This window comes from Schistocerca cancellata, chromosome 2 (genome assembly GCF_023864275.1).
Source record: "Schistocerca cancellata isolate TAMUIC-IGC-003103 chromosome 2, iqSchCanc2.1, whole genome shotgun sequence".
NCBI lineage: Eukaryota > Metazoa > Arthropoda > Insecta > Orthoptera > Acrididae > Schistocerca > Schistocerca cancellata.
The window spans coordinates 1,097,992,064-1,098,018,423 of NC_064627.1; the positions used below are offsets into that span (position 1 = coordinate 1,097,992,064).

Here is a 26,360-nt window from a genome sequence, read left to right on the forward strand (position 1 = left end):
CCTACGCACTGCGTTCAGATGTGCTCACCTCCGCTCTGGCGTTGAGCGCCTACAGCGCCATCGCCTTCGGCCTCTGATGGCAGGAGGGTAGCCGATATATGAGGGCGTGGGTGGGACGCAGCACAACGCGGTGGTGGTGTAACGATCAGCATGGTTGCTTCCCAAGCAGTTGATCCGGGTTCGATTCCCTGCCACCGCACAAAAGGTACTTTTTTCTTCTACGGGTATTCCACGTACCGAAACGCGATCTTCGAAACTGTGAAGTGTCGCGGTACGAATAGTTTTCCTTCGCCCCTCGTCTCAGTCCGTGCTGCCAGGGCGCTAGTCTGCGGTTTCGTTTCTCAGCGTCGTGTGTCTCCATGTGTCGACTTGTCTCGACTTTGCTCGGCTGACGCGAAAGCTGACGCTTGGAAATGGGCATATATGTAGAGGGCAGGCGCGAGAAACGACTGGGAGAGACCAAAAAACGACAAACACAAGACAGAACCTTTCATTGCTCGGCTGACGCGAAAGCTGACGCTTGGAAATGGGCATATACGTAGAGGGCAGGCGCGAGAAACGACTGGGAGAGACCAAAAAACGACAAACACACGACAGAACCTTTCATTTTATTGTGGCCACAGATTCGCCCCTTAGTGTACCGAGAGGCAAGAGTGGCGTCAGCGTGCGGGACCGCATCATTATCGCTAAGCAACCACGAAACCGAAGGAAAAATGCAAAATGAAAGACGCCAACAGCACGTCGAGTTCCCAGCCGAGAACGCATCCAAATACTAACCACGGCCAACGATTCTTGACGCCGGTGAACAGACGAGAACCGCTGCACTACGCGCGGTATCGCCGTTGGCGACAGTATCGCGCGACGTGTAGACATCTTACTTCTTGTGAAGATCGCTTGTTATTTACCTGGCAGTGTCTCGCTGGAGGAAGCATTCTCTTTTAGGGGAGAAAAATAAAATGGCACTTGGTGCGGTCGAATACGTGGCCTTTGAGTTCACAGCACGACGCTCTAACTTACTCAGCTTTCGAGCTACGCAATGTGGCACGTCTGCAGTCCAATACCCGATCCACCGTCTCATCCACCTTTATTACTGCCCTGACACTCATTTACACACATATCTGCTTTCGTTCACGTTTGCTCGCCTGATGCTTGGACCCCAAAAACCACAACACAAAGATATCGTAAATGCCGTGAGAATAATAAGACTCAGCAAACAAAAGGATGTTTGGCTACCAGGAATCGAATCCGGGCCTCGTGGCTGAAAGCCATGTCTCCTAACAGCTTTCCATTCTTTCTGACCGCCAGACAATCAGACTTGCAAGGCAAGCACCATAGTCACTGCCGTTTCTAGTAGTATCTGTGGAACCTGTTCTTCCCGCATGTACGAAATTGGTAGTTTTGGAATATTTAAAATGCATTGTCAGATGTGGGGTTCGAACCCACGCTCCCCTCAGGGAACCAGAGCTTAATTCTGGCGCCTTAGACCGCTCGGCCAATCTGACGTATGGGCGCATAGTGTCTACTACCGCCGTTTCTAGGCATATCTCCACAGCCTGACGGCGAAGTTAGCGTGTTTTTTTCTTGTGTGAAGGAAATACGTTGGTTTTAGAGTATTTAAAACGAGTTGTCAGATGTGAGGTTGCACCCCACCCTCACTTTCGGGAACCACAGCTTAAATATGGTGCCTTACACCATTGTTTTCCGTCGCCATCTGTCGTAAGTGGAACGAGCAGAACTGTAGTTATCAACATTCACATTGACGCAGAGAAAACAAAAAACGACAGAAAAGGCCGTTCCCTAGCAACGGCTACGCTGTGCATTTCGCCCTCAGGGGAAGCTAATGATATGCTCCAGGCGACATCAAACTAACCAACTTAATATTGTGATACTTAGGTGCTTTCTACTTCTGGATTGGCACACATATGCTGAATCGACTCTGGATCATCAGTAAGTACGTCACATTAGATATTTGTTTTATCGCCCTGCTGTAAATTAAATGGCAGTTTTTCAACGGCTGTCAGTTCTGCTTCTAGTTACGCTACATCGCCCTAGCAGCACCTACGCACTGCGTTCAGATGTGCTCACCTCCGCTCTGGCGTTGAGCGCCTACAGCGCCATCGCCTTCGGCCTCTGATGGCAGGAGGGTAGCCGATATATGAGGGCGTGGGTGGGACGCAGCACAACGCGGTGGTGGTGTAACGATCAGCATGGTTGCTTCCCAAGCAGTTGATCCGGGTTCGATTCCCTGCCACCGCACAAAAGGTACTTTTTTCTTCTACGGGTATTCCACGTACCGAAACGCGATCTTCGAAACTGTGAAGTGTCGCGGTACGAATAGTTTTCCTTCGCCCCTCGTCTCAGTCCGTGCTGCCAGGGCGCTAGTCTGCGGTTTCGTTTCTCAGCGTCGTGTGTCTCCATGTGTCGACTTGTCTCGACTTTGCTCGGCTGACGCGAAAGCTGACGCTTGGAAATGGGCATATATGTAGAGGGCAGGCGCGAGAAACGACTGGGAGAGACCAAAAAACGACAAACACAAGACAGAACCTTTCATTGCTCGGCTGACGCGAAAGCTGACGCTTGGAAATGGGCATATACGACATGTCTCGACTTTGCTCGGCTGACGCGAAAGCTGACGCTTGGAAATGGGCATATATGTAGAGGGCAGGCGCGAGAAACGACTGGGAGAGACCAAAAAACGACAAACACAAGACAGAACCTTTCATTGCTCGGCTGACGCGAAAGCTGACGCTTGGAAATGGGCATATACGTAGAGGGCAGGCGCGAGAAACGACTGGGAGAGACCAAAAAACGACAAACACACGACAGAACCTTTCATTTTATTGTGGCCACAGATTCGCCCCTTAGTGTACCGAGAGGCAAGAGTGGCGTCAGCGTGCGGGACCGCATCATTATCGCTAAGCAACCACGAAACCGAAGGAAAAATGCAAAATGAAAGACGCCAACAGCACGTCGAGTTCCCAGCCGAGAACGCATCCAAATACTAACCACGGCCAACGATTCTTGACGCCGGTGAACAGACGAGAACCGCTGCACTACGCGCGGTATCGCCGTTGGCGACAGTATCGCGCGACGTGTAGACATCTTACTTCTTGTGAAGATCGCTTGTTATTTACCTGGCAGTGTCTCGCTGGAGGAAGCATTCTCTTTTAGGGGAGAAAAATAAAATGGCACTTGGTGCGGTCAAATACGTGGCCTTTGTGTTCACAGCACGACGCTCTAACTTACTCAGCTTTCGAGCTACGCAATGTGGCACGTCTGCAGTCCAATACCCGATCCACCGTCTCATCCACCTTTATTACTGCCCTGACACTCATTTACACACATATCTGCTTTCGTTCACGTTTGCTCGCCTGATGCTTGGACCCCAAAAACCACAACACAAAGATATCGTAAATGCCGTGAGAATAATAAGACTCAGCAAACAAAAGGATGTTTGGCTACCAGGAATCGAATCCGGGCCTCGTGGCTGAAAGCCATGTCTCCTAACAGCTTTCCATTCTTTCTGACCGCCAGACAATCAGACTTGCAAGGCAAGCACCATAGTCACTGCCGTTTCTAGTAGTATCTGTGGAACCTGTTCTTCCCGCATGTACGAAATTGGTAGTTTTGGAATATTTAAAATGCATTGTCAGATGTGGGGTTCGAACCCACGCTCCCCTCAGGGAACCAGAGCTTAATTCTGGCGCCTTAGACCGCTCGGCCAATCTGACGTATGGGCGCATAGTGTCTACTACCGCCGTTTCTAGGCATATCTCCACAGCCTGACGGCGAAGTTAGCGTGTTTTTTTCTTGTGTGAAGGAAATACGTTGGTTTTAGAGTATTTAAAACGAGTTGTCAGATGTGAGGTTGCACCCCACCCTCACTTTCGGGAACCACAGCTTAAATATGGTGCCTTACACCATTGTTTTCCGTCGCCATCTGTCGTAAGTGGAACGAGCAGAACTGTAGTTATCAACATTCACATTGACGCAGAGAAAACAAAAAACGACAGAAAAGGCCGTTCCCTAGCAACGGCTACGCTGTGCATTTCGCCCTCAGGGGAAGCTAATGATATGCTCCAGGCGACATCAAACTAACCAACTTAATATTGTGATACTTAGGTGCTTTCTACTTCTGGATTGGCACACATATGCTGAATCGACTCTGGATCATCAGTAAGTACGTCACATTAGATATTTGTTTTATCGCCCTGCTGTAAATTAAATGGCAGTTTTTCAACGGCTGTCAGTTCTGCTTCTAGTTACGCTACATCGCCCTAGCAGCACCTACGCACTGCGTTCAGATGTGCTCACCTCCGCTCTGGCGTTGAGCGCCTACAGCGCCATCGCCTTCGGCCTCTGATGGCAGGAGGGTAGCCGATATATCAGGGCGTGGGTGGGACGCAGCACAACGCGGTGGTGGTGTAACGATCAGCATGGTTGCTTCCCAAGCAGTTGATCCGGGTTCGATTCCCGGCCACCGCACAAAAGGTACTTTTTTCTTCTACGGGTATTCCACGTACCGAAACGCGATCTTCGAAACTGTGAAGTGTCGCGGTACGAATAGTTTTCCTTCGCCCCTCGTCTCAGTCCGTGCTGCCAGGGCGCTAGTCTGCGGTTTCGTTTCTCAGCGTCGTGTGTCTCCATGTGTCGACTTGTCTCGACTTTGCTCGGCTGACGCGAAAGCTGACGCTTGGAAATGGGCATATATGTAGAGGGCAGGCGCGAGAAACGACTGGGAGAGACCAAAAAACGACAAACACAAGACAGAACCTTTCATTGCTCGGCTGACGCGAAAGCTGACGCTTGGAAATGGGCATATACGACTTGTCTCGACTTTGCTCGGCTGACGCGAAAGCTGACGCTTGGAAATGGGCATATATGTAGAGGGCAGGCGCGAGAAACGACTGGGAGAGACCAAAAAACGACAAACACAAGACAGAACCTTTCATTGCTCGGCTGACGCGAAAGCTGACGCTTGGAAATGGGCATATACGTAGAGGGCAGGCGCGAGAAACGACTGGGAGAGACCAAAAAACGACAAACACACGACAGAACCTTTCATTTTATTGTGGCCACAGATTCGCCCCTTAGTGTACCGAGAGGCAAGAGTGGCGTCAGCGTGCGGGACCGCATCATTATCGCTAAGCAACCACGAAACCGAAGGAAAAATGCAAAATGAAAGACGCCAACAGCACGTCGAGTTCCCAGCCGAGAACGCATCCAAATACTAACCACGGCCAACGATTCTTGACGCCGGTGAACAGACGAGAACCGCTGCACTACGCGCGGTATCGCCGTTGGCGACAGTATCGCGCGACGTGTAGACATCTTACTTCTTGTGAAGATCGCTTGTTATTTACCTGGCAGTGTCTCGCTGGAGGAAGCATTCTCTTTTAGGGGAGAAAAATAAAATGGCACTTGGTGCGGTCGAATACGTGGCCTTTGTGTTCACAGCACGACGCTCTAACTTACTCAGCTTTCGAGCTACGCAATGTGGCACGTCTGCAGTCCAATACCCGATCCACCGTCTCATCCACCTTTATTACTGCCCTGACACTCATTTACACACATATCTGCTTTCGTTCACGTTTGCTCGCCTGATGCTTGGACCCCAAAAACCACAACACAAAGATATCGTAAATGCCGTGAGAATAATAAGACTCAGCAAACAAAAGGATGTTTGGCTACCAGGAATCGAATCCGGGCCTCGTGGCTGAAAGCCATGTCTCCTAACAGCTTTCCATTCTTTCTGACCGCCAGACAATCAGACTTGCAAGGCAAGCACCATAGTCACTGCCGTTTCTAGTAGTATCTGTGGAACCTGTTCTTCCCGCATGTACGAAATTGGTAGTTTTGGAATATTTAAAATGCATTGTCAGATGTGGGGTTCGAACCCACGCTCCCCTCAGGGAACCAGAGCTTAATTCTGGCGCCTTAGACCGCTCGGCCAATCTGACGTATGGGCGCATAGTGTCTACTACCGCCGTTTCTAGGCATATCTCCACAGCCTGACGGCGAAGTTAGCGTGTTTTTTTCTTGTGTGAAGGAAATACGTTGGTTTTAGAGTATTTAAAACGAGTTGTCAGATGTGAGGTTGCACCCCACCCTCACTTTCGGGAACCACAGCTTAAATATGGTGCCTTACACCATTGTTTTCCGTCGCCATCTGTCGTAAGTGGAACGAGCAGAACTGTAGTTATCAACATTCACATTGACGCAGAGAAAACAAAAAACGACAGAAAAGGCCGTTCCCTAGCAACGGCTACGCTGTGCATTTCGCCCTCAGGGGAAGCTAATGATATGCTCCAGGCGAGCATCAAACTAACCAACTTAATATTGTGATACTTAGGTGCTTTCTACTTCTGGATTGGCACACATATGCTGAATCGACTCTGGATCATCAGTAAGTACGTCACATTAGATATTTGTTTTATCGCCCTGCTGTAAATTAAATGGCAGTTTTTCAACGGCTGTCAGTTCTGCTTCTAGTTACGCTACATCGCCCTAGCAGCACCTACGCACTGCGTTCAGATGTGCTCACCTCCGCTCTGGCGTTGAGCGCCTACAGCGCCATCGCCTTCGGCCTCTGATGGCAGGAGGGTAGCCGATATATCAGGGCGTGGGTGGGACGCAGCACAACGCGGTGGTGGTGTAACGATCAGCATGGTTGCTTCCCAAGCAGTTGATCCGGGTTCGATTCCCGGCCACCGCACAAAAGGTACTTTTTTCTTCTACGGGTATTCCACGTACCGAAACGCGATCTTCGAAACTGTGAAGTGTCGCGGTACGAATAGTTTTCCTTCGCCCCTCGTCTCAGTCCGTGCTGCCAGGGCGCTAGTCTGCGGTTTCGTTTCTCAGCGTCGTGTGTCTCCATGTGTCGACTTTGCTCGGCTGACGCGAAAGCTGACGCTTGGAAATGGGCATATATGTAGAGGGCAGGCGCGAGAAACGACTGGGAGAGACCAAAAAACGACAAACACAAGACAGAACCTTTCATTGCTCGGCTGACGCGAAAGCTGACGCTTGGAAATGGGCATATACGACTTGTCTCGACTTTGCTCGGCTGACGCGAAAGCTGACGCTTGGAAATGGGCATATATGTAGAGGGCAGGCGCGAGAAACGACTGGGAGAGACCAAAAAACGACAAACACAAGACAGAACCTTTCATTGCTCGGCTGACGCGAAAGCTGACGCTTGGAAATGGGCATATACGTAGAGGGCAGGCGCGAGAAACGACTGGGAGAGACCAAAAAACGACAAACACACGACAGAACCTTTCATTTTATTGTGGCCACAGATTCGCCCCTTAGTGTACCGAGAGGCAAGAGTGGCGTCAGCGTGCGGGACCGCATCATTATCGCTAAGCAACCACGTAACCGAAGGAAAAATGCAAAATGAAAGACGCCAACAGCACGTCGAGTTCCCAGCCGAGAACGCATCCAAATACTAACCACGGCCAACGATTCTTGACGCCGGTGAACAGACGAGAACCGCTGCACTACGCGCGGTATCGCCGTTGGCGACAGTATCGCGCGACGTGTAGACATCTTACTTCTTGTGAAGATCGCTTGTTATTTACCTGGCAGTGTCTCGCTGGAGGAAGCATTCTCTTTTAGGGGAGAAAAATAAAATGGCACTTGGTGCGGTCGAATACGTGGCATTTGTGTTCACAGCACGACGCTCTAACTTACTCAGCTTTCGAGCTACGCAATGTGGCACGTCTGCAGTCCAATACCCGATCCACCGTCTCATCCACATTTATTACTGCCCTGACACTCATTTACACACATATCTGCTTTCGTTCACGTTTGCTCGCCTGATGCTTGGACCCCAAAAACCACAACACAAAGATATCGTAAATGCCGTGAGAATAATAAGACTCAGCAAACAAAAGGATGTTCGGCTACCAGGAATCGAATCCGGGCCTCGTGGCTGAAAGCCATGTCTCCTAACAGCTTTCCATTCTTTCTGACCGCCAGACAATCAGACTTGCAAGGCAAGCACCATAGTCACTGCCGTTTCTAGTAGTATCTGTGGAACCTGTTCTTCCCGCATGTACGAAATTGGTAGTTTTGGAATATTTAAAATGCATTGTCAGATGTGGGGTTCGAACCCACGCTCCCCTCAGGGAACCAGAGCTTAATTCTGGCGCCTTAGACCGCTCGGCCAATCTGACGTATGGGCGCATAGTGTCTACTACCGCCGTTTCTAGGCATATCTCCACAGCCTGACGGCGAAGTTAGCGTGTTTTTTTCTTGTGTGAAGGAAATACGTTGGTTTTAGAGTATTTAAAACGAGTTGTCAGATGTGAGGTTGCACCCCACCCTCACTTTCGGGAACCACAGCTTAAATATGGTGCCTTACACCATTGTTTTCCGTCGCCATCTGTCGTAAGTGGAACGAGCAGAACTGTAGTTATCAACATTCACATTGACGCAGAGAAAACAAAAAACGACAGAAAAGGCCGTTCCCTAGCAACGGCTACGCTGTGCATTTCGCCCTCAGGGGAAGCTAATGATATGCTCCAGGCGACATCAAACTAACCAACTTAATATTGTGATACTTAGGTGCTTTCTACTTCTGGATTGGCACACATATGCTGAATCGACTCTGGATCATCAGTAAGTACGTCACATTAGATATTTGTTTTATCGCCCTGCTGTAAATTAAATGGCAGTTTTTCAACGGCTGTCAGTTCTGCTTCTAGTTACGCTACATCGCCCTAGCAGCACCTACGCACTGCGTTCAGATGTGCTCACCTCCGCTCTGGCGTTGAGCGCCTACAGCGCCATCGCCTTCGGCCTCTGATGGCAGGAGGGTAGCCGATATATCAGGGCGTGGGTGGGACGCAGCACAACGCGGTGGTGGTGTAACGATCAGCATGGTTGCTTCCCAAGCAGTTGATCCGGGTTCGATTCCCGGCCACCGCACAAAAGGTACTTTTTTCTTCTACGGGTATTCCACGTACCGAAACGCGATCTTCGAAACTGTGAAGTGTCGCGGTACGAATAGTTTTCCTTCGCCCCTCGTCTCAGTCCGTGCTGCCAGGGCGCTAGTCTGCGGTTTCGTTTCTCAGCGTCGTGTGTCTCCATGTGTCGACTTTGCTCGGCTGACGCGAAAGCTGACGCTTGGAAATGGGCATATATGTAGAGGGCAGGCGCGAGAAACGACTGGGAGAGACCAAAAAACGACAAACACAAGACAGAACCTTTCATTGCTCGGCTGACGCGAAAGCTGACGCTTGGAAATGGGCATATACGACTTGTCTCGACTTTGCTCGGCTGACGCGAAAGCTGACGCTTGGAAATGGGCATATATGTAGAGGGCAGGCGCGAGAAACGACTGGGAGAGACCAAAAAACGACAAACACAAGACAGAACCTTTCATTGCTCGGCTGACGCGAAAGCTGACGCTTGGAAATGGGCATATACGTAGAGGGCAGGCGCGAGAAACGACTGGGAGAGACCAAAAAACGACAAACACACGACAGAACCTTTCATTTTATTGTGGCCACAGATTCGCCCCTTAGTGTACCGAGAGGCAAGAGTGGCGTCAGCGTGCGGGACCGCATCATTATCGCTAAGCAACCACGAAACCGAAGGAAAAATGCAAAATGAAAGACGCCAACAGCACGTCGAGTTCCCAGCCGAGAACGCATCCAAATACTAACCACGGCCAACGATTCTTGACGCCGGTGAACAGACGAGAACCGCTGCACTACGCGCGGTATCGCCGTTGGCGACAGTATCGCGCGACGTGTAGACATCTTACTTCTTGTGAAGATCGCTTGTTATTTACCTGGCAGTGTCTCGCTGGAGGAAGCATTCTCTTTTAGGGGAGAAAAATAAAATGGCACTTGGTGCGGTCGAATACGTGGCCTTTGTGTTCACAGCACGACGCTCTAACTTACTCAGCTTTCGAGCTACGCAATGTGGCACGTCTGCAGTCCAATACCCGATCCACCGTCTCATCCACCTTTATTACTGCCCTGACACTCATTTACACACATATCTGCTTTCGTTCACGTTTGCTCGCCTGATGCTTGGACCCCAAAAACCACAACACAAAGATATCGTAAATGCCGTGAGAATAATAAGACTCAGCAAACAAAAGGATGTTTGGCTACCAGGAATCGAATCCGGGCCTCGTGGCTGAAAGCCATGTCTCCTAACAGCTTTCCATTCTTTCTGACCGCCAGACAATCAGACTTGCAAGGCAAGCACCATAGTCAATGCCGTTTCTAGTAGTATCTGTGGAACCTGTTCTTCCCGCATGTACGAAATTGGTAGTTTTGGAATATTTAAAATGCATTGTCAGATGTGGGGTTCGAACCCACGCTCCCCTCAGGGAACCAGAGCTTAATTCTGGCGCCTTAGACCGCTCGGCCAATCTGACGTATGGGCGCATAGTGTCTACTACCGCCGTTTCTAGGCATATCTCCACAGCCTGACGGCGAAGTTAGCGTGTTTTTTTCTTGTGTGAAGGAAATACGTTGGTTTTAGAGTATTTAAAACGAGTTGTCAGATGTGAGGTTGCACCCCACCCTCACTTTCGGGAACCACAGCTTAAATATGGTGCCTTACACCATTGTTTTCCGTCGCCATCTGTCGTAAGTGGAACGAGCAGAACTGTAGTTATCAACATTCACATTGACGCAGAGAAAACAAAAAACGACAGAAAAGGCCGTTCCCTAGCAACGGCTACGCTGTGCATTTCGCCCTCAGGGGAAGCTAATGATATGCTCCAGGCGAGCATCAAACTAACCAACTTAATATTGTGATACTTAGGTGCTTTCTACTTCTGGATTGGCACACATATGCTGAATCGACTCTGGATCATCAGTAAGTACGTCACATTAGATATTTGTTTTATCGCCCTGCTGTAGATTAAATGGCAGTTTTTCAACGGCTGTCAGTTCTGCTTCTAGTTACGCTACATCGCCCTAGCAGCACCTACGCACTGCGTTCAGATGTGCTCACCTCCGCTCTGGCGTTGAGCGCCTACAGCGCCATCGCCTTCGGCCTCAGATGGCAGGAGGGTAGCCGATATATCAGGGCGTGGGTGGGACGCAGCACAACGCGGTGGTGGTGTAACGATCAGCATGGTTGCTTCCCAAGCAGTTGATCCGGGTTCGATTCCCTGCCACCGCACAAAAGGTACTTTTTTCTTCTACGGGTATTCCACGTACCGAAACGCGATCTTCGAAACTGTGAAGTGTCGCGGTACGAATAGTTTTCCTTCGCCCCTCGTCTCAGTCCGTGCTGCCAGGGCGCTAGTCTGCGGTTTCGTTTCTCAGCGTCGTGTGTCTCCATGTGTCGACTTGTCTCGACTTTGCTCGGCTGACGCGAAAGCTGACGCTTGGAAATGGGCATATATGTAGAGGGCAGGCGCGAGAAACGACTGGGAGAGACCAAAAAACGACAAACACAAGACAGAACCTTTCATTGCTCGGCTGACGCGAAAGCTGACGCTTGGAAATGGGCATATACGTAGAGGGCAGGCGCGAGAAACGACTGGGAGAGACCAAAAAACGACAAACACACGACAGAACCTTTCATTTTATTGTGGCCACAGATTCGCCCCTTAGTGTACCGAGAGGCAAGAGTGGCGTCAGCGTGCGGGACCGCATCATTATCGCTAAGCAACCACGAAACCGAAGGAAAAATGCAAAATGAAAGACGCCAACAGCACGTCGAGTTCCCAGCCGAGAACGCATCCAAATACTAACCACGGCCAACGATTCTTGACGCCGGTGAACAGACGAGAACCGATGCACTACGCGCGGTATCGCCGTTGGCGACAGTATCGCGCGACGTGTAGACATCTTACTTCTTGTGAAGATTGCTTGTTATTTACCTGGCAGTGTCTCGCTGGAGGAAGCATTCTCTTTTAGGGGAGAAAAATAAAATGGCACTTGGTGCGGTCGAATACGTGGCCTTTGTGTTCACAGCACGACGCTCTAACTTACTCAGCTTTCGAGCTACGCAATGTGGCACGTCTGCAGTCCAATACCCGATCCACCGTCTCATCCACCTTTATTACTGCCCTGACACTCATTTACACACATATCTGCTTTCGTTCACGTTTGCTCGCCTGATGCTTGGACCCCAAAAACCACAACACAAAGATATCGTAAATGCCGTGAGAATAATAAGACTCAGCAAACAAAAGGATGTTTGGCTACCAGGAATCGAATCCGGGCCTCGTGGCTGAAAGCCATGTCTCCTAACAGCTTTCCATTCTTTCTGACCGCCAGACAATCAGACTTGCAAGGCAAGCACCATAGTCACTGCCGTTTCTAGTAGTATCTGTGGAACCTGTTCTTCTCGCATGTACGAAATTGGTAGTTTTGGAATATTTAAAATGCATTGTCAGATGTGGGGTTTGAACCCACGTTCCCCTCAGGGAACCAGAGCTTAAATCTGGCGCCTTAGACCGCTCGGCCAATCTGACGTGTGGGCGCATAGTGTCTACTACCGCCGTTTCTAGGCATATCTCCACAGCCTGACGGCGAAGTTAGCGTGTTTTTTTTCTTGTGTGAAGGAAATACGTTGGTTTTAGAGTATTTAAAACGAGTTGTCAGATGTGAGGTTGCACCCCACCCTCACTTTCGGGAACCACAGCTTAAATATGGTGCCTTACACCATTGTTTTCCGTCGCCATCTGTCGTAAGTGGAACGAGCAGAACTGTAGTTATCAACATTCACATTGACGCAGAGAAAACAAAAAACGACAGAAAAGGCCGTTCCCTAGCAACGGCTACGCTGTGCATTTCGCCCTCAGGGGAAGCTAATGATATGCTCCAGGCGAGCATCAAACTAACCAACTTAATATTGTGATACTTAGGTGCTTTCTACTTCTGGATTGGCACACATATGCTGAATCGGCTCTGGATCATCAGTAAGTACGTCACATTAGATATTTGTTTTATCGCCCTGCTGTAAATTAAATGGCAGTTTTTCAACGGCTGTCAGTTCTGCTTCTAGTTACGCTACATCGCCCTAGCAGCACCTACGCACTGCGTTCAGATGTGCTCACCTCCGCTCTGGCGTTGAGCGCCTACAGCGCCATCGCCTTCGGCCTCTGATGGCAGGAGGGTAGCAATATATTAGGGCGTGGGTGGGACGCAGCACAACGCGGTGGTGGTGTAACGATCAGCATGGTTGCTTCCCAAGCAGTTGATCCGGGTTCGATTCCCGGCCACCGCACAAAAGGTACATTTTTCGTCTACGGGTATTCCACGTACCGAAACGCGATCTTCGAAACTGTGAAGTGTCGCGGTACGAATAGTTTTCCTTCGCCCCTCGTCTCAGTCCGTGCTGCCAGGGCGCTAGTCTGCGGTTTCGTTTCTCAGCGTCGTGTGTCTCCATGTGTCGACTTGTCTCGACTTTGCTCGGCTGACGCGAAAGCTGACGCTTGGAAATGGGCATATATGTAGAGGGCAGGCGCGAGAAACGACTGGGAGAGACCAAAAAACGACAAACACAAGACAGAACCTTTCATTGCTCGGCTGACGCGAAAGCTGACGCTTGGAAATGGGCATATACGTAGAGGGCAGGCGCGAGAAACGACTGGGAGAGACCAAAAAACGACAAACACACGACCGAACCTTTCATTTTATTGTGGCCACAGATTCGCCCCTTAGTGTACCGAGAGGCAAGAGTGGCGTCAGCGTGTGGGACCGCATCATTATCGCTAAGCAACCACGAAACCGAAGGAAAAATGCAAAATGAAAGACGCCAACAGCACGTCGAGTTCCCAGCCGAGAACGCATCCAAATACTAACCACGGCCAACGATTCTTGACGCCGGTGAACAGACGAGAACCGCTGCACTACGCGCGGTATCGCCGTTGGCGACAGTATCGCGCGACGTGTAGACATCTTACTTCTTGTGAAGATCGCTTGTTATTTACCTGGCAGTGTCTCGCTGGAGGAAGCATTCTCTTTTAGGGGAGAAAAATAAAATGGCACTTGGTGCGGTCGAATACGTGGCCTTTGTGTTCACAGCACGACGCTCTAACTTACTCAGCTTTCGAGCTACGCAATGTGGCACGTCTGCAGTCCAATACCCGATCCACCGTCTCATCCACCTTTATTACTGCCCTGACACTCATTTACACACATATCTGCTTTCGTTCACGTTTGCTCGCCTGATGCTTGGACCCCAAAAACCACAACACAAAGATATCGTAAATGCCGTGAGAATAATAAGACTCAGCAAACAAAAGGATGTTTGGCTACCAGGAATCGAATCCGGGCCTCGTGGCTGAAAGCCATGTCTCCTAACAGCTTTCCATTCTTTCTGACCGCCAGACAATCAGACTTGCAAGGCAAGCACCATAGTCACTGCCGTTTCTAGTAGTATCTGTGGAACCTGTTCTTCTCGCATGTACGAAATTGGTAGTTTTGGAATATTTAAAATGCATTGTCAGATGTGGGGTTCGAACCCACGCTCCCCTCAGGGAACCAGAGCTTAAATCTGGCGCCTTAGACCGCTCGGCCAATCTGACGTGTGGGCGCATAGTGTCTACTACCGCTGTTTCTAGGCATATCTCCACAGCCTGACGGCGAAGTTAGCGTGTTTTTTTCTTGTGTGAAGGAAATACGTTGGTTTTAGAGTATTTAAAACGAGTTGTCAGATGTGAGGTTGCACCCCACCCTCACTTTCGGGAACCACAGCTTAAATATGGTGCCTTACACCATTGTTTTCCGTCGCCATCTGTCGTAAGTGGAACGAGCAGAACTGTAGTTATCAACATTCACATTGACGCAGAGAAAACAAAAAACGACAGAAAAGGCCGTTCCCTAGCAACGGCTACGCTGTGCATTTCGCCCTCAGGGGAAGCTAATGATATGCTCCAGGCGAGCATCAAACTAACCAACTTAATATTGTGATACTTAGGTGCTTTCTACTTCTGGATTGGCACACATATGCTGAATCGGCTCTGGATCATCAGTAAGTACGTCACATTAGATATTTGTTTTATCGCCCTGCTGTAAATTAAATGGCAGTTTTTCAACGGCTGTCAGTTCTGCTTCTAGTTACGCTACATCGCCCTAGCAGCACCTACGCACTGCGTTCAGATGTGCTCACCTCCGCTCTGGCGTTGAGCGCCTACAGCGCCATCGCCTTCGGCCTCTGATGGCAGGAGGGTAGCCGATATATTAGGGCGTGGGTGGGACGCAGCACAACGCGGTGGTGGTGTAACGATCAGCATGGTTGCTTCCCAAGCAGTTGATCCGGGTTCGATTCCCGGCCACCGCACAAAAGGTACATTTTTCTTCTACGGGTATTCCACGTACCGAAACGCGATCTTCGAAACTGTGAAGTGTCGCGGTACGAATAGTTTTCCTTCGCCCCTCGTCTCAGTCCGTGCTGCCAGGGCGCTAGTCTGCGGTTTCGTTTCTCAGCGTCGTGTGTCTCCATGTGTCGACTTGTCTCGACTTTGCTCGGCTGACGCGAAAGCTGACGCTTGGAAATGGGCATATATGTAGAGGGCAGGCGCGAGAAACGACTGGGAGAGACCAAAAAACGACAAACACAAGACAGAACCTTTCATTGCTCGGCTGACGCGAAAGCTGACGCTTGGAAATGGGCATATACGTAGAGGGCAGGCGCGAGAAACGACTGGGAGAGACCAAAAAACGACAAACACACGACCGAACCTTTCATTTTATTGTGGCCACAGATTCGCCCCTTAGTGTACCGAGAGGCAAGAGTGGCGTCAGCGTGTGGGACCGCATCATTATCGCTAAGCAACCACGAAACCGAAGGAAAAATGCAAAATGAAAGACGCCAACAGCACGTCGAGTTCCCAGCCGAGAACGCATCCAAATACTAACCACGGCCAACGATTCTTGACGCCGGTGAACAGACGAGAACCGCTGCACTACGCGCGGTATCGCCGTTGGCGACAGTATCGCGCGACGTGTAGACATCTTACTTCTTGTGAAGATCGCTTGTTATTTACCTGGCAGTGTCTCGCTGGAGGAAGCATTCTCTTTTAGGGGAGAAAAATAAAATGGCACTTGGTGCGGTCGAATACGTGGCCTTTGTGTTCACAGCACGACGCTCTAACTTACTCAGCTTTCGAGCTACGCAATGTGGCACGTCTGCAGTCCAATACCCGATCCACCGTCTCATCCACCTTTATTACTGCCCTGACACTCATTTACACACATATCTGCTTTCGTTCACGTTTGCTCGCCTGATGCTTGGACCCCAAAAACCACAACACAAAGATATCGTAAATGCCGTGAGAATAATAAGACTCAGCAAACAAAACGATGTTTGGCTACCAGGAATCGAATCCGGGCCTCGTGGCTGAAAGCCATGTCTCCTAACAGCTTTCCATTCTTTCTGACCGCCAGACAATCAGACTTGCAAGGCAAGCACCATAGTCACTGCCGTTTCTAGTAGTATCTGTGGAACCTGTTCTTCTCGCATGTACGAAATTGGTAGTTTTGGAATATTTAAAATGCATTGTCAGATGTGGGGTTCGAACCCACGCTCCCCTCAGGGAACCAGAGCTTAAATCTGGCGCCTTAGACCGCTCGGCCAATCTGACGTGTGGGCGCAAAGTGTCTACTACCGCCGTTCCTAGGCATATCTCCAGATCCTGACGGCGAAGTTAGCGTGTTTTTTTCTTGTGTGAAGGAAATACGTTGGTTTTAGAGTATTTAAAACGAGTTGTCAGATGTGAGGTTGCTCCCCACCCTCACTTTCGGGAACCACAGCTTAAATATGGTGCCTTACACCATTGTTTTCCGTCGCCATCTGTCGTAAGTGGAACGAGCAGAACTGTAGTTATCAACATTCACATTGGCGCAGAGAAAACAAAAAACGACAGAAAAGGCCGTACCTTAGCAACGGCTACGCTGTGCATTTCGCCCTCAGGGGAAGCTAATGATATGCTCCAGGCGAGCATCAAACTAACCAACTTAATATTGTGATACTTAGGTGCTTTCTACTTCTGGATTGGCACACATATGCTGAATCGACTCTGGATCATCAGTAAGTACGTCACATTAGATATTTGTTTTATCGCCCTGCTGTAAATTAAATGGCAGTTTTTCAACGGCTGTCAGTTCTGCTTCTAGTTACGCTACATCGCCCAAGCAGCACCTACGCACTGCGTTCAGATGTGCTCACCCCCGCTCTGGCGTTGAGCGCCTACAGCGCCATCGCCTTCGGCCTCTGATGGCAGGAGGGTAGCCGATATATCAGTGCGTGGGGGGGAACGCAGCACAACGCGGTGGTGGTGTAACGGTCAGCATGGTTGCTTCCCAAGCAGTTGATCCGGGTTCGATTCCCGGCCACCGCACAAAAGGTACTTTTTTCTTCTACGGGTATTCCACGTACCGAAACGCGATCTTCGAAACTGTGAAGTGTCGCGGTACGAATAGTTTTCCTTCGCCCCTCGTCTCAGTCCGTGCTGCCAGGGCGCTAGTCTGCGGTTTCGTTTCTCAGCGTCGTGTGTCTCCATGTGTCGACTTGTCTCGACTTTGCTCGGCTGACGCGAAAGCTGACGCTTGGAAATGGGCATATATGTAGAGGGCAGGCGCGAGAAACGACTGGGAGAGACCAAAAAACGACAAACACAAGACAGAACCTTTCATTGCTCGGCTGACGCGAAAGCTGACGCTTGGAAATGGGCATATACGTAGAGGGCAGGCGCGAGAAACGACTGGGAGAGACCAAAAAACGACAAACACACGACCGAACCTTTCATTTTATTGTGGCCACAGATTCGCCCCTTAGTGTACCGAGAGGCAAGAGTGGCGTCAGCGTGCGGGACCGCATCATTATCGCTAAGCAACCACGAAACCGAAGGAAAAATGCAAAATGAAAGACGCCAACAGCACGTCGAGTTCCCAGCCGAGAACGCATCCAAATACTAACCACGGCCAACGATTCTTGACGCCGGTGAACAGACGAGAACCGCTGCACTACGCGCGGTATCGCCGTTGGCGACAGTATCGCGCGACGTGTAGACATCTTACTTCTTGTGAAGATCGCTTGTTATTTACCTGGCAGTGTCTCGCTGGAGGAAGCATTCTCTTTTAGGGGAGAAAAATAAAATGGCACTTGGTGCGGTCGAATACGTGGCCTTTGTGTTCACAGCACGACGCTCTAACTTACTCAGCTTTCGAGCTACGCAATGTGGCACGTCTTCAGTCCAATACCCGATCCACCGTCTCATCCACCTTTATTACTGCCCTGACACTCATTTACACACATATCTGCTTTCGTTCACGTTTGCTCGCCTGATGCTTGGACCCCAAAAACCACAACACAAAGATATCGTAAATGCCGTGAGAATAATAAGACTCAGCAAACAAAAGGATGTTTGGCTACCAGGAATCGAATCAGGGCCTCGTGGCTGAAAGCCATGTCTCCTAACAGCTTTCCATTCTTTCTGACCGCCAGACAATCAGACTTGCAAGGCAAGCACCATAGTCACTGCCGTTTCTAGTAGTATCTGTGGAACCTGTTCTTCCCGCATGTACGAAATTGGTAGTTTTGGAATATTTAAAATGCATTGTCAGATGTGGGGTTCGAACCCACGCTCCCCTCAGGGAACCAGAGCTTAAATCTGGCGCCTTAGACCGCTCGGCCAATCTGACGTGTGGGCGCAAAGTGTCTACTACCGCCGTTTCTAGGCATATCTCCAGATCCTGACGGCGAAGTTAGCGTGTTTTTTTCTTGTGTGAAGGAAATACGTTGGTTTTAGAGTATTTAAAACGAGTTGTCAGATGTGAGGTTGCACCCCACCCTCACTTTCGGGAACCACAGCTTAAATATGGTGCCTTACACCATTGTTTTCCGTCGCCATCTGTCGTAAGTGGAACGAGCAGAACTGTAGTTATCAACATTCACATTGGCGCAGAGAAAACAAAAAACGACAGAAAATGCCGTTCCCTAGCAACGGCTACGCTGTGCATTTCGCCCTCAGGGGAAGCTAATGATATGCTCCAGGCGAGCATCAAACTAACCAACTTAATATTGTGATACTTAGGTGCTTTCTACTTCTGGATTGGCACACATATGCTGAATCGACTCTGGATCATCAGTAAGTACGTCACATTAGATATTTGTTTTATCGCCCTGCTGTAAATTAAATGGCAGTTTTTCAACGGCTGTCAGTTCTGCTTCTAGTTACGCTACATCGCCCTAGCAGCCCCTACGCACTGCGTTCAGATGTGCTCACCCCCGCTCTGGCGTTGAGCGCCTACAGCGCCATCGCCTTCGGCCTCTGATGGCAGGAGGGTAGCCGATATATCAGGGCGTGGGTGGGACGCAGCACAACGCGGTGGTGGTGTAACGGTCAGCATGGTTGCTTCCCAAGCAGTTGATCCGGGTTCGATTCCCGGCCACCGCACAGAAGGTACATTTTTCTTCTACGGGTATTCCACGTACCGAAACGCGATCTTCGAAACTGTGAAGTGTCGCGGTACGAATGGTTTTCCTTCGCCCCTCATCTCAGTCCGTGCTGCCAGGGCGCTAGTCTGCGGTTTCGTTTCTCAGCGTCGTGTGTCTCCATGTGTCGACTTGTCTCGACTTTGCTCGGCTGACGCGAAAGCTGACGCTTGGAAATGGGCATATATGTAGAGGGCAGGCGCGAGAAACGACTGGGAGAGACCAAAAAACGACAAACACAAGACAGAACCTTTCATTGCTCGGCTGACGCGAAAGCTGACGCTTGGAAATGGGCATATACGTAGAGGGCAGGCGCGAGAAACGACTGGGAGAGACCAAAAAACGACAAACACACGACCGAACCTTTCATTTTATTGTGGCCACAGATTCGCCCCTTAGTGTACCGAGAGGCAAGAGTGGCGTCAGCGTGTGGGACCGCATCATTATCGCTAAGCAACCACGAAACCGAAGGAAAAATGCAAAATGAAAGACGCCAACAGCACGTCGAGTTCCCAGCCGAGAACGCATCCAAATACTAACCACGGCCAACGATTCTTGACGCCGGTGAACAGACGAGAACCGTTGCACTACGCGCGGTATCGCCGTTGGCGACAGTATCGCGCGACGTGTAGACATCTTACTTCTTGTGAAGATCGCTTGTTATTTACCTGGCAGTGTCTCGCTGGAGGAAGCATTCTCTTTTAGGGGAGAAAAATAAAATGGCACTTGGTGCGGTCGAATACGTGGCATTTGTGTTCACAGCACGACGCTCTAACTTACTCAGCTTTCGAGCTACGCAATGTGGCACGTCTGCAGTCCAATACCCGATCCACCGTCTCATCCACATTTATTACTGCCCTGACACTCATTTACACACATATCTGCTTTCGTTCACGTTTGCTCGCCTGATGCTTGGACCCCAAAAACCACAACACAAAGATATCGTAAATGCCGTGAGAATAATAAGACTCAGCAAACAAAAGGATGTTCGGCTACCAGGAATCGAATCCGGGCCTCGTGGCTGAAAGCCATGTCTCCTAACAGCTTTCCATTCTTTCTGACCGCCAGACAATCAGACTTGCAAGGCAAGCACCATAGTCACTGCCGTTTCTAGTAGTATCTGTGGAACCTGTTCTTCCCGCATGTACGAAATTGGTAGTTTTGGAATATTTAAAATGCATTGTCAGATGTGGGGTTCGAACCCACGCTCCCCTCCGGGAACCAGAGCTTAAATCTGGCGCCTTAGACCGCTCGGCCAATCTGACGTGTGGGCGCAAAGTGTCTACTACCGCCGTTTCTAGGCATATCTCCAGATCCTGACGGCGAAGTTAGCGTGTTTTTTTCTTGTGTGAAGGAAATACGTTGGTTTTAGAGTATTTAAAACGAGTTGTCAGATGTGAGGTTGCACCCCACCCTCACTTTCGGGAACCACAGCTTAAATATGGTGCCTTACACCATTGTTTTCCGTCGCCATCTGTCGTAAGTGGAACGAGCAGAACTGTAGTTATCAACATTCACATTGGCGCAGAGAAAACAAAAAACGACAGAAAATGCCGTTCCCTAGCAACGGCTACGCTGTGCATTTCGCCCTCAGGGGAAGCTAATGATATGCTCCAGGCGAGCATCAAACTAACCAACTTAATATTGTGATACTTAGGTGCTTTCTACTTCTGGATTGGCACACATATGCTGAATCGACTCTGGATCATCAGTAAGTACGTCACATTAGATATTTGTTTTATCGCCCTGCTGTAAATTAAATGGCAGTTTTTCAACGGCTGTCAGTTCTGCTTCTAGTTACACTACATCGCCCTAGCAGCCCCTACGCACTGCGTTCAGATGTGCTCACCCCCGCTCTGGCGTTGAGCGCCTACAGCGCCATCGCCTTCGGCCTCTGATGGCAGGAGGGTAGCCGATATATCAGGGCGTGGGTGGGACGCAGCACAACGCGGTGGTGGTGTAACGGTCAGCATGGTTGCTTCCCGAGCAGTTGATCCGGGTTCGATTCCCGGCCACCGCACAGAAGGTACATTTTTCTTCTACGGGTATTCCACGTACCGAAACGCGATCTTCGAAACTGTGAAGTGTCGCGGTACGAATGGTTTTCCTTCGCCCCTCATCTCAGTCCGTGCTGCCAGGGCGCTAGTCTGCGGTTTCGTTTCTCAGCGTCGTGTGTCTCCATGTGTCGACTTGTCTCGACTTTGCTCGGCTGACGCGAAAGCTGACGCTTGGAAATGGGCATATATGTAGAGGGCAGGCGCGAGAAACGACTGGGAGAGACCAAAAAACGACAAACACAAGACAGAACCTTTCATTGCTCGGCTGACGCGAAAGCTGACGCTTGGAAATGGGCATATACGTAGAGGGCAGGCGCGAGAAACGACTGGGAGAGACCAAAAAACGACAAACACACGACAGAACCTTTCATTTTATTGTGGCCACAGATTCGCCCCTTAGTGTACCGAGAGGCAAGAGTGGCGTCAGCGTGTGGGACCGCATCATTATCGCTAAGCAACCACGAAACCGAAGGAAAAATGCAAAATGAAAGACGCCAACAGCACGTCGAGTTCCCAGCCGAGAACGCATCCAAATACTAACCACGGCCAACGATTCTTGACGCCGGTGAACAGACGAGAACCGCTGCACTACGCGCGGTATCGCCGTTGGCGACAGTATCGCGCGACGTGTAGACATCTTACTTCTTGTGAAGATCGCTTGTTATTTACCTGGCAGTGTCTCGCTGGAGGAAGCATTCTCTTTTAGGGGAGAAAAATAAAATGGCACTTGGTGCGGTCGAATACGTGGCCTTTGTGTTCACAGCACGACGCTCTAACTTACTCAGCTTTCGAGCTACGCAATGTGGCACGTCTGCAGTCCAATACCCGATCCACCGTCTCATCCACCTTTATTACTGCCCTGACACTCATTTACACACATATCTGCTTTCGTTCACGTTTGCTCGCCTGATGCTTGGACCCCAAAAACCACAACACAAAGATATCGTAAATGCCGTGAGAATAATAAGACTCAGCAAACAAAACGATGTTTGGCTACCAGGAATCGAATCCGGGCCTCGTGGCTGAAAGCCATGTCTCCTAACAGCTTTCCATTCTTTCTGACCGCCAGACAATCAGACTTGCAAGGCAAGCACCATAGTCACTGCCGTTTCTAGTAGTATCTGTGGAACCTGATCTTCTCGCATGTACGAAATTGGTAGTTTTGGAATATTTAAAATGCATTGTCAGATGTGGGGTTCGAACCCACGCTCCCCTCAGGGAACCAGAGCTTAAATCTGGCGCCTTAGACCGCTCGGCCAATCTGACGTGTGGGCGCAAAGTGTCTACTACCGCCGTTCCTAGGCATATCTCCAGATCCTGACGGCGAAGTTAGCGTGTTTTTTTCTTGTGTGAAGGAAATACGTTGGTTTTAGAGTATTTAAAACGAGTTGTCAGATGTGAGGTTGCTCCCCACCCTCACTTTCGGGAACCACAGCTTAAATATGGTGCCTTACACCATTGTTTTCCGTCGCCATCTGTCGTAAGTGGAACGAGCAGAACTGTAGTTATCAACATTCACATTGGCGCAGAGAAAACAAAAAACGACAGAAAAGGCCGTACCTTAGCAACGGCTACGCTGTGCATTTCGCCCTCAGGGGAAGCTAATGATATGCTCCAGGCGAGCATCAAACTAACCAACTTAATATTGTGATACTTAGGTGCTTTCTACTTCTGGATTGGCACACATATGCTGAATCGACTCTGGATCATCAGTAAGTACGTCACATTAGATATTTGTTTTATCGCCCTGCTGTAAATTAAATGGCAGTTTTTCAACGGCTGTCAGTTCTGCTTCTAGTTACGCTACATCGCCCAAGCAGCACCTACGCACTGCGTTCAGATGTGCTCACCCCCGCTCTGGCGTTGAGCGCCTACAGCGCCATCGCCTTCGGCCTCTGATGGCAGGAGGGTAGCCGATATATCAGGGCGTGGGGGGGAACGCAGCACAACGCGGTGGTGGTGTAACGGTCAGCATGGTTGCTTCCCAAGCAGTTGATCCGGGTTCGATTCCCGGCCACCGCACAAAAGGTACTTTTTTCTTCTACGGGTATTCCACGTACCGAAACGCGATCTTCGAAACTGTGAAGTGTCGCGGTACGAATAATTTTCCTTCGCCCCTCGTCTCAGTCCGTGCTGCCAGGGCGCTAGTCTGCGGTTTCGTTTCTCAGCGTCGTGTGTCTCCATGTGTCGACTTGTCTCGACTTTGCTCGGCTGACGCGAAAGCTGACGCTTGGAAATGGGCATATATGTAGAGGGCAGGCGCGAGAAACGACTGGGAGAGACCAAAAAACGACAAACACAAGACAGAACCTTTCATTGCTCGGCTGACGCGAAAGCTGACGCTTGGAAATGGGCATATACGTAGAGGGCAGGCGCGAGAAACGACTGGGAGAGACCAAAAAACGACAAACACACGACAGAACCTTTCATTTTATTGTGGCCACAGATTCGCCCCTTAGTGTACCGAGAGGCAAGAGTGGCGTCAGCGTGTGGGACCGCATCATTATCGCTAAGCAACCACGAAACCGAAGGAAAAATGCAAAATGAAAGACGCCAACAGCACGTCGAGTTCCCAGCCGAGAACGCATCCAAATACTAACCACGGCCAACGATTCTTGACGCCGGTGAACAGACGAGAACCGCTGCACTACGCGCGGTATCGCCGTTGGCGACAGTATCGCGCGACGTGTAGACATCTTACTTCTTGTGAAGATCGCTTGTTATTTACCTGGCAGTGTCTCGCTGGAGGAAGCATTCTCTTTTAGGGGAGAAAAATAAAATGGCACTTGGTGCGGTCGAATACGTGGCCTTTGTGTTCACAGCACGACGCTCTAACTTACTCAGCTTTCGAGCTACGCAATGTGGCACGTCTGCAGTCCAATACCCGATCCACCGTCTCATCCACCTTTATTACTGCCCTGACACTCATTTACACACATATCTGCTTTCGTTCACGTTTGCTCGCCTGATGCTTGGACCCCAAAAACCACAACACAAAGATATCGTAAATGCCGTGAGAATAATAAGACTCAGCAAACAAAACGATGTTTGGCTACCAGGAATCGAATCCGGGCCTCGTGGCTGAAAGCCATGTCTCCTAACAGCTTTCCATTCTTTCTGACCGCCAGACAATCAGACTTGCAAGGCAAGCACCATAGTCACTGCCGTTTCTAGTAGTATCTGTGGAACCTGATCTTCTCGCATGTACGAAATTGGTAGTTTTGGAATATTTAAAATGCATTGTCAGATGTGGGGTTCGAACCCACGCTCCCCTCAGGGAACCAGAGCTTAAATCTGGCGCCTTAGACCGCTCGGCCAATCTGACGTGTGGGCGCAAAGTGTCTACTACCGCCGTTCCTAGGCATATCTCCAGATCCTGACGGCGAAGTTAGCGTGTTTTTTTCTTGTGTGAAGGAAATACGTTGGTTTTAGAGTATTTAAAACGAGTTGTCAGATGTGAGGTTGCTCCCCACCCTCACTTTCGGGAACCACAGCTTAAATATGGTGCCTTACACCATTGTTTTCCGTCGCCATCTGTCGTAAGTGGAACGAGCAGAACTGTAGTTATCAACATTCACATTGGCGCAGAGAAAACAAAAAACGACAGAAAAGGCCGTACCTTAGCAACGGCTACGCTGTGCATTTCGCCCTCAGGGGAAGCTAATGATATGCTCCAGGCGAGCATCAAACTAACCAACTTAATATTGTGATACTTAGGTGCTTTCTACTTCTGGATTGGCACACATATGCTGAATCGACTCTGGATCATCAGTAAGTACGTCACATTAGATATTTGTTTTATCGCCCTGCTGTAAATTAAATGGCAGTTTTTCAACGGCTGTCAGTTCTGCTTCTAGTTACGCTACATCGCCCAAGCAGCACCTACGCACTGCGTTCAGATGTGCTCACCCCCGCTCTGGCGTTGAGCGCCTACAGCGCCATCGCCTTCGGCCTCTGATGGCAGGAGGGTAGCCGATATATCAGGGCGTGGGGGGGAACGCAGCACAACGCGGTGGTGGTGTAACGGTCAGCATGGTTGCTTCCCAAGCAGTTGATCCGGGTTCGATTCCCGGCCACCGCACAAAAGGTACTTTTTTCTTCTACGGGTATTCCACGTACCGAAACGCGATCTTCGAAACTGTGAAGTGTCGCGGTACGAATAGTTTTCCTTCGCCCCTCGTCTCAGTCCGTGCTGCCAGGGCGCTAGTCTGCGGTTTCGTTTCTCAGCGTCGTGTGTCTCCATGTGTCGACTTGTCTCGACTTTGCTCGGCTGACGCGAAAGCTGACGCTTGGAAATGGGCATATATGTAGAGGGCAGGCGCGAGAAACGACTGGGAGAGACCAAAAAACGACAAACACAAGACAGAACCTTTCATTGCTCGGCTGACGCGAAAGCTGACGCTTGGAAATGGGCATATACGTAGAGGGCAGGCGCGAGAAACGACTGGGAGAGACCAAAAAACGACAAACACACGACAGAACCTTTCATTTTATTGTGGCCACAGATTCGCCCCTTAGTGTACCGAGAGGCAAGAGTGGCGTCAGCGTGTGGGACCGCATCATTATCGCTAAGCAACCACGAAACCGAAGGAAAAATGCAAAATGAAAGACGCCAACAGCACGTCGAGTTCCCAGCCGAGAACGCATCCAAATACTAACCACGGCCAACGATTCTTGACGCCGGTGAACAGACGAGAACCGCTGCACTACGCGCGGTATCGCCGTTGGCGACAGTATCGCGCGACGTGTAGACATCTTACTTCTTGTGAAGATCGCTTGTTATTTACCTGGCAGTGTCTCGCTGGAGGAAGCATTCTCTTTTAGGGGAGAAAAATAAAATGGCACTTGGTGCGGTCGAATACGTGGCCTTTGTGTTCA

At 50.0% G+C, this 26,360-nt stretch overlaps 22 non-coding genes across 22 annotated transcripts; 10 read left to right on the forward strand and 12 right to left on the reverse strand.

Moving 5' to 3' along the window:
• Positions 1-1,418: 1,418 nt before the first annotated feature.
• Trnal-uaa (transfer RNA leucine (anticodon UAA)) lies at positions 1,419-1,502 on the reverse strand. Its single transcript has one exon. It is a non-coding gene; the product is annotated as a tRNA-Leu (tRNA).
• A 2,145-nt stretch (positions 1,503-3,647) lies between these two features.
• Trnal-uaa (transfer RNA leucine (anticodon UAA)) lies at positions 3,648-3,731 on the reverse strand. The gene has a single exon. It is a non-coding gene; the product is annotated as a tRNA-Leu (tRNA).
• A 682-nt stretch (positions 3,732-4,413) lies between these two features.
• On the forward strand, positions 4,414-4,485 carry Trnag-ccc (transfer RNA glycine (anticodon CCC)). Its single transcript has one exon. It is a non-coding gene; the product is annotated as a tRNA-Gly (tRNA).
• Positions 4,486-5,876: 1,391 nt separating this feature from the next.
• Trnal-uaa (transfer RNA leucine (anticodon UAA)) lies at positions 5,877-5,960 on the reverse strand. Its single transcript has one exon. It is a non-coding gene; the product is annotated as a tRNA-Leu (tRNA).
• A 683-nt stretch (positions 5,961-6,643) lies between these two features.
• On the forward strand, positions 6,644-6,715 carry Trnag-ccc (transfer RNA glycine (anticodon CCC)). Its single transcript has one exon. It is a non-coding gene; the product is annotated as a tRNA-Gly (tRNA).
• Positions 6,716-8,096: 1,381 nt separating this feature from the next.
• Positions 8,097-8,180, reverse strand: Trnal-uaa (transfer RNA leucine (anticodon UAA)). Its single transcript has one exon. It is a non-coding gene; the product is annotated as a tRNA-Leu (tRNA).
• A 682-nt stretch (positions 8,181-8,862) lies between these two features.
• On the forward strand, positions 8,863-8,934 carry Trnag-ccc (transfer RNA glycine (anticodon CCC)). The gene has a single exon. It is a non-coding gene; the product is annotated as a tRNA-Gly (tRNA).
• Positions 8,935-10,315: 1,381 nt separating this feature from the next.
• Trnal-uaa (transfer RNA leucine (anticodon UAA)) lies at positions 10,316-10,399 on the reverse strand. The gene has a single exon. It is a non-coding gene; the product is annotated as a tRNA-Leu (tRNA).
• Positions 10,400-12,373: 1,974 nt separating this feature from the next.
• Trnal-uaa (transfer RNA leucine (anticodon UAA)) lies at positions 12,374-12,457 on the reverse strand. Its single transcript has one exon. It is a non-coding gene; the product is annotated as a tRNA-Leu (tRNA).
• Positions 12,458-13,140: 683 nt separating this feature from the next.
• On the forward strand, positions 13,141-13,212 carry Trnag-ccc (transfer RNA glycine (anticodon CCC)). Its single transcript has one exon. It is a non-coding gene; the product is annotated as a tRNA-Gly (tRNA).
• A 1,219-nt stretch (positions 13,213-14,431) lies between these two features.
• Positions 14,432-14,515, reverse strand: Trnal-uaa (transfer RNA leucine (anticodon UAA)). Its single transcript has one exon. It is a non-coding gene; the product is annotated as a tRNA-Leu (tRNA).
• A 683-nt stretch (positions 14,516-15,198) lies between these two features.
• Positions 15,199-15,270, forward strand: Trnag-ccc (transfer RNA glycine (anticodon CCC)). The gene has a single exon. It is a non-coding gene; the product is annotated as a tRNA-Gly (tRNA).
• A 1,219-nt stretch (positions 15,271-16,489) lies between these two features.
• Trnal-uaa (transfer RNA leucine (anticodon UAA)) lies at positions 16,490-16,573 on the reverse strand. The gene has a single exon. It is a non-coding gene; the product is annotated as a tRNA-Leu (tRNA).
• Positions 16,574-17,257: 684 nt separating this feature from the next.
• Positions 17,258-17,329, forward strand: Trnag-ccc (transfer RNA glycine (anticodon CCC)). The gene has a single exon. It is a non-coding gene; the product is annotated as a tRNA-Gly (tRNA).
• Positions 17,330-18,548: 1,219 nt separating this feature from the next.
• Trnal-uaa (transfer RNA leucine (anticodon UAA)) lies at positions 18,549-18,632 on the reverse strand. Its single transcript has one exon. It is a non-coding gene; the product is annotated as a tRNA-Leu (tRNA).
• Positions 18,633-19,315: 683 nt separating this feature from the next.
• Trnag-ccc (transfer RNA glycine (anticodon CCC)) lies at positions 19,316-19,387 on the forward strand. Its single transcript has one exon. It is a non-coding gene; the product is annotated as a tRNA-Gly (tRNA).
• A 1,219-nt stretch (positions 19,388-20,606) lies between these two features.
• Trnal-uaa (transfer RNA leucine (anticodon UAA)) lies at positions 20,607-20,690 on the reverse strand. The gene has a single exon. It is a non-coding gene; the product is annotated as a tRNA-Leu (tRNA).
• Positions 20,691-21,373: 683 nt separating this feature from the next.
• Positions 21,374-21,445, forward strand: Trnag-ccc (transfer RNA glycine (anticodon CCC)). Its single transcript has one exon. It is a non-coding gene; the product is annotated as a tRNA-Gly (tRNA).
• A 1,219-nt stretch (positions 21,446-22,664) lies between these two features.
• Positions 22,665-22,748, reverse strand: Trnal-uaa (transfer RNA leucine (anticodon UAA)). Its single transcript has one exon. It is a non-coding gene; the product is annotated as a tRNA-Leu (tRNA).
• Positions 22,749-23,432: 684 nt separating this feature from the next.
• On the forward strand, positions 23,433-23,504 carry Trnag-ccc (transfer RNA glycine (anticodon CCC)). Its single transcript has one exon. It is a non-coding gene; the product is annotated as a tRNA-Gly (tRNA).
• Positions 23,505-24,723: 1,219 nt separating this feature from the next.
• Trnal-uaa (transfer RNA leucine (anticodon UAA)) lies at positions 24,724-24,807 on the reverse strand. Its single transcript has one exon. It is a non-coding gene; the product is annotated as a tRNA-Leu (tRNA).
• A 684-nt stretch (positions 24,808-25,491) lies between these two features.
• On the forward strand, positions 25,492-25,563 carry Trnag-ccc (transfer RNA glycine (anticodon CCC)). The gene has a single exon. It is a non-coding gene; the product is annotated as a tRNA-Gly (tRNA).
• Positions 25,564-26,360: the final 797 nt, after the last annotated feature.